Consider the following 6094-nt stretch of genomic DNA (forward strand, 5'->3'; position numbering starts at 1 on the left):
TTCCAAATATCAGCTACCCGAAACTATTACTCTTATTGATAGGTAACCATGAAAATGTCGCACCTGTTGAACACTGGGCTTGCATCAAAACTTTCCTTTTGAGCCATCCCTTCATAAGATTGTAAGCATATCTACTATATAAAAGTTTCCATGCTGAGTAGTCTCTGTTGGGGATGCTAAGATGAACTGGTCATAAAGGTGATGTGGGGATAACTATAACAGGGAGGAAAATGCAACAAATGCCTTGAGTAAGAGATCTGGAGTTTGGTGGGTGTTTCCAAAGGGAATAAAGGTGAGTGTGCATGTGTATACGTGAGTACGTGTGTGTGTGTGTGTGTGTGTGTGTGTGTGTGTGAGAGAGAGAGAGAGAGAGAGAGAGAGAGAGAGAGAGAGAGAGAGAGAGAAAGATTTATATATGTCTGTAGATGTGCTGGCTCCTGAGGCTAGAGTCTCACATTGAGTGTCTTTCTCTGTTTTCTCTCCACCTTATTTTTTTTTTTAAGACAGGGTCTTTCACTGAACCTGCAATTCTTCCTTTCAGCTAAACTGGCTGGCCAGTGAGCCCTTGGATCCACCTCTTTGTCCTTGCCACCGTTCAGCATGCTACTGCACCTGGCTTCTTTACACTAGATGCTGGGGATCCACACACAGGTCCTCACATATGCACAATAAAAGCTCTTATCCACTAAACCACCTCTCAGACTAACAGAGCTCTGGACTTTGGACAGGGGCTGGGGATAGAGTGAGGTCAGGCGTCATGATAAATTAGGTGATGAACATTTATGGGTATAAAATTGGGAGAGAAATTATAATCACAAGTTAGAAGAGGAACATTAAGGCCACATGTCAGTCTCTGGTAGGCAAAAGGATGTTGGCACCATGAGGCAAGTCACGGTGAGAGCACATGTGAAGACAGTGTCTTCGGCAAAGTGCTCACTGGGGTTGTGGAAACAAGAAGAAGTATACTTTTGGGGGAGAGTAGGCCATCTTTAGCCAGGAGAAGGATCTCAGAGCCAAAGGAGAACAGATGAGAACTACAATGTGAGTAGTAATTTATCTCAAAAACTGGTTACGTGGGAGATAATGATAGTAGAAGAGCCCTGGATGTCTTAGTCAGGGTTTCTATTTCTGCACAAACACCATGACCAAGAAGCGAGTTGGGGAGGAGGTTTATTCAGCTTACACATTCACATTGCTGTTCATCACCAAAGGAAGTCAGGACTGGAACTCAAGCAGGTCAGGAAGCAGGAGCTGATGCAGAGCCCATGGAGGGATGATACTCACTGGCTTGCTTCCCCTGGCTTGCTCAGCTTGCTCTCTTATAGAACCCAAGACCACCAGCCCAGGGACAGCACTGCCCACAATGGGCTGGGTCCTCCCCGTTGATCACTAGTTGAGAAAATGTCTGCTGGGTTTCATGGAGGCATTTCCTCAACTGAGGCTCCTTCTCTGTGATAACTTCAGCTCGTGTCAAGTTGACATACAAGACCAGCCAGCACAGATGAGTATATCCAGAAAGGGCAGTCTGCTTCCAATCTTGAAGCATGTCCTTAAATGCCTGGGCAGATATTGGTGTGTGGCCTCAACTCCCTGGTCAACAATCGAGTTTCTGACGTATCCAAGATATAGCGAATGTACAAAAGTCCTATTACTTCCACCTAGAGAGTGGAAGGGAATCTTGTGTCTTGTGTCTTGTGTCTTGTGTCTTATGTCTTTTGTCTTTTGTCTTGTGTCTTGTGTCTTGTATCTTGTGTCTTGTGTCTTGTGTTTTGTGTCTTGACTTTCTCTAAAGAACTCCAGACTTTTCTGGCAGATTCTCCATGGAAAATTATATTCTACTGAAGACTGGCTTTTACTAATGTTTGAGGACCATTCTTGGGGTTCTAAAGTAGCCCTGTGTCTGTGGAGGTGTCTGAGTCCTGGATACAACCACCGTGGAAAGCTACTGCCCTGGTACCAGCCTGATCCTGATGTGGAAACCCAGCTCTAAAATTGCCACAGAGGTTTCCCGGGTGCACTCCACTAATAGACCCTCCCTGGAAACTGCTCTAGGATTCCCGCCAATGTTTGTATTTGCAGCTACAGGAGTGTAGTTCCAAGCCAGGACTGCAAATTAGTTCAGACTTTCTGACATATACCTGTCTAGGAAAATCTGATGATGTAGTCTGTGCTTGGGCACTCTGAATGCACTTACTTATCTTTTGCCCTGTTGAGATTTTTATGCATTCCATATGATTTTTTTTAACCCCTGAAAGTCATGTTTCCTAGACTAGAAAGTTTTTTTTAAAATCATAATAGGAATTCTTGGTTATTACCTAACATGGTACAGACTAAACAAAATGTACAGAAACTGGGCTGACAGCACTCAGGAAGCAGAAACAGGGGGGATAACAATTCAACATCATCCTGGCCTGGTGAATAAAGCCCAAGTGAGCTACAAAGAGGGATCTCATTTTTAGAAGAAAAAGGCTGTTGATATTGTTCATTATAGGTTTGCCTAGCATATACAAAGTCCTGGGATTGATCCTTAGAACTGCCAAAGAGTGAATAAATATAGAATGGAAAGACACAGACCCAAGTCTTTACAATTAAATATATTAGCAACATCCAATGTCTATCTTTTAGAGTATTATAGCTTCAACCAGGAGTAAAAGTCAGATCTTGAATTGTAAACTAATGCTGCCTCTTTTAGCTCTGTCAAATCTAGAATACCATTGCTCTTTTTTGAGAACAGAGTTTCTCAACTAAAGTACTATTGACCTTTGGGGCTGGACAGTCCTTTGCTGTGGGGGTTAGGCTGTGTACTTGTGACATTAAATAATGTTCATGATTTCTACCAAGTCTAAAGCAGTAGCATAGCTGTGCTTCTGTTATGAAAGTAAATGTTTGTCAAATGTTTTGAGATGATCATACTCACCCAGTCTGACACTATGCTGTTACTAATGAAGGTTTCCTTTTGACTTCTAGAGGTCACTATACTGAAGAAACTGGGTTTTGTGATGTATGTGATTTTATACACTTCATTACATCAAATGTTGAACATCAAGATTTCCAAATCTGAAGCAGGAGATCAATGGGTAGATTTGGGGCTATCAGATATTATGTTATAATATATGATATTGTATGATATAGTCCGATATTATATGCAGATATTATAAGTTCACGTGCAGACATCACACCACAGACGCATACATACAAAACATGCAGAGTTGACATCTCTTTGAGGTCTCATAGGGGTTTAATATTTAAATAAAATCTAGAATCTTTACATTGGTGAATAAAAATAAAGGCCAAGCAATAACAGTAATGCAGGAAAATCATGGCAGGTCTAGGAAGAAAGGGGAAAGGCAGGAGTTAACAGGCAAGGGGAGGACAGATAGTGACGTTTGTCTGTGAAGACCGGCTTCCTACACTTCAAACATTGATAATGCTTAGTAGCACAAAATCTGCTGCTTAAATGTCAGTTTATATGTAAAACATTTTAATCTTACATGAAATGATACTCTGTTTCTCTCTGCCTCTCTGCCTCTCTGCCTGCCTCTCTGTCTGTCTGTCTCTCTGTCTCTGTCTCTGTCTCTGTCTCTCTGTCTCTGTCTCTCTGTCTCTCTGTCTCTCTGTCTCTCTGTCTCTCTGTCTCTCTGTCTCTCTCTCTCTCTCTCTCTCTCTCTCTCTCTCTCTCTCTGTGTTGCCTGCAGGTATGTCTGTATATCACATGCATGCCTGATGCCCACAGAAGTCAGAAGAGGGAATTGAATGCTCTGGAACTGGAGTTACAGAAAGTTGTGAGTCTCCACGTGGGTACTGGAAATCAAATCAATGTTCCGTAGAACAGCAGCCAGTGCTCTTTACCACTGAGCCACCTCTCCATGCCCTGCTTTCTCTTTTGAAAATAGGACACAATGATCCAACTTAATGCTGTATTTTGTGTTGGTTACCAATGCAATATTAGAATGGTATTCTTATTGTCAGACATATTTTTCTCTCCCACCAAGATAAACTATCAATTTTGTCTGCTTGTTCTTATATTCTTTTCTCACTTTTATGTTACAGGGAGCTACCTACCTACCTCTAAGTATTGTTTGCCAATTGATTCATGGATGAACTTGGTTAAGGAAAAAAATCTAGACCTGGACAAAAGAGCCAGAAGTTATTGGGATACAATAACCATGTATCTTGTATGGTTAGCATGCCTGCGGATGACTTCATCAACACAGTTTCAGAAACTACTCATTAACTCCAGTCATGGATCTGGCCAGGTGGCTCTGGATTCCGGCAATGCTACCTTATTTCATTGTCCCACCGGACCCAAGTCGGACCCAAGTGTGAGACAAGCATTCACCTATTGTTAGCCTTTAGTTTGTGTCTCACTAAATTGTTTTGCCAACTTACATAATAAATTCCCTCTATGAAATCTCTACTACTTGAAATACCTGGAATGATTCAGTTCCTAGGCAAATACTGAATTATACAATGGGGCAGACTAACCACAGAAATAATTTTCATAAAAGTCAGACTTATGAAAGACAAAATGCCTTGGGCTTGGGTGGAGAAGTCAAGGCTTGGGACTCATAGGAAATTGTTGGAAACGTTTTCTGGAAGAGTTGGACCTTGAGATGGTCCTGAAAGAGAGAAGAAGACTGAGCAATAAAGACTAGGAGATATGAAAACACACACATACACAAACACACATGTGTGCGCGCACGCGCAAGCACACACAAGCAAAAACACAATTTCATGCTGAAGAAACGAATAAGAAAAAACAAAGAGAAAGAACAAAAATTATCTTTGGTGAGGCTGGAGTAACGTCAGCTGACTAGGGCAATCGGTGTCCTGAATGTGGCACAAGATGGGGCAAGATCGGTCACTAGGCCCACGAGGATGAATAAAGGACAAAATACTAACAAGGACTCAGTGTTTTAGCGACAATTGTACTTCACACTTCAGTGACTATTGAAAGTCTAGGTCCTGGAATGTACAGTGGAAAGGCACCAGCAGAAATCCTCTTGGTAGATGTCCTGGCTAGTTTTGTCTGTCAACTTGACACAAGCTGGAGTTATCACAGAGAAAGGAGCCTCCTTAGGAAATGCCTCCATGAGACCCAGCTGTAAGGCATTTTCTCAATTAGTGGTCAAGGCGGGAGGACCTAGCCCAGTGTGAGTGGTGTCATCCCTGGGCTGGTGTAGTCTTGGGTTCTATAAGAAAAAAGCTGAGCAAGCCAGGGAAAGCATGGCTTCTGCATCAGCTCCTGCTTCCTGACCTGCTTGAGTTCCAGTCCTTACTTCCTTTGGTGATGAACAGCCATGTGGAAGTGTAAGCTGAATAAACCCTTTCCTCCCCAGCTTGCTTCATGGTCTTGATGTTTTGTGTAGGAATACAAACCCTGAGTAAGACAGTAGATTTGCTCAATATCTGTGAATAATGTTGATCAGGTATAGCTCTAACTCAAACTGGAGATGGCTTTAAGGGACAGTAAGAGCTGAGCTGGGAAGAGGGGCACAATAGTCAGGGAGTACTCACCATAAACCCACTCTACAGTAATTGCTAGCCCAAACCGGACCACTTTGTTTGAAATTATAGATGCTGCCTCCTGTAATATTCAAAGCTTCTTGTGGGGGGAAAAAGGTTCTGAGTCAGATCAAAGACAAGGCTGAAAAAAAAGAAAAGTTGTTTAATCAAAATAAATGCAGTCTTCCCAAATCAAAGATGTTGGTTATGATTTTTGTCGAGATAGCAAGTTCCTCTTCTCTGTAGTGTGGTCACTGTAGACTCTACATTCAGTCAAAATGGAAAAAAACAAATGGAAGTTTGCTTGCAGGTTGGCGATAGGTTATTTCTCATTCATTGAATTGAATAAGCCAGTTCAAGACAGATTAGACTATATTAAAAACAGGTTTATTGGGAAGATGCATGGGGGTGAGTTGAGTAGCCCCAAGGACCAACCAAGGCCAGGGAAGTCACTATGGGAAAGGGGGGCGGTAGAGAAGGGAGAGAGAAAGAGAGAAAGGGGCTCGTGCAGAGAGAGAAGAGGAGAAAGAGGAAGAGGAAGAAGAGGAGGAGGAGGGGGAAGAGGGAGGTGAGGAAGAGACCAAAATGT

General features: G+C 42.5%; 1 long non-coding RNA gene across 1 annotated transcript in view; it reads left to right on the forward strand.

Moving 5' to 3' along the window:
- Positions 1-5702, forward strand: part of LOC148003779 (uncharacterized) — a 48717-nt gene extending 43015 nt beyond the window's left edge. The window contains exon 2 of the long non-coding RNA XR_015629168.1: positions 4051-5702. This is a non-coding gene — a long non-coding RNA (uncharacterized LOC148003779). The remainder of the gene's footprint in view (positions 1-4050) is intronic.
- Positions 5703-6094: the final 392 nt, after the last annotated feature.

Source organism: Rattus norvegicus, chromosome 9 (assembly GCF_021556685.1).
Source record: "Rattus norvegicus strain SHRSP/BbbUtx chromosome 9, alternate assembly SHRSP_T2T, whole genome shotgun sequence".
Classification (NCBI taxonomy): domain Eukaryota; kingdom Metazoa; phylum Chordata; class Mammalia; order Rodentia; family Muridae; genus Rattus; species Rattus norvegicus.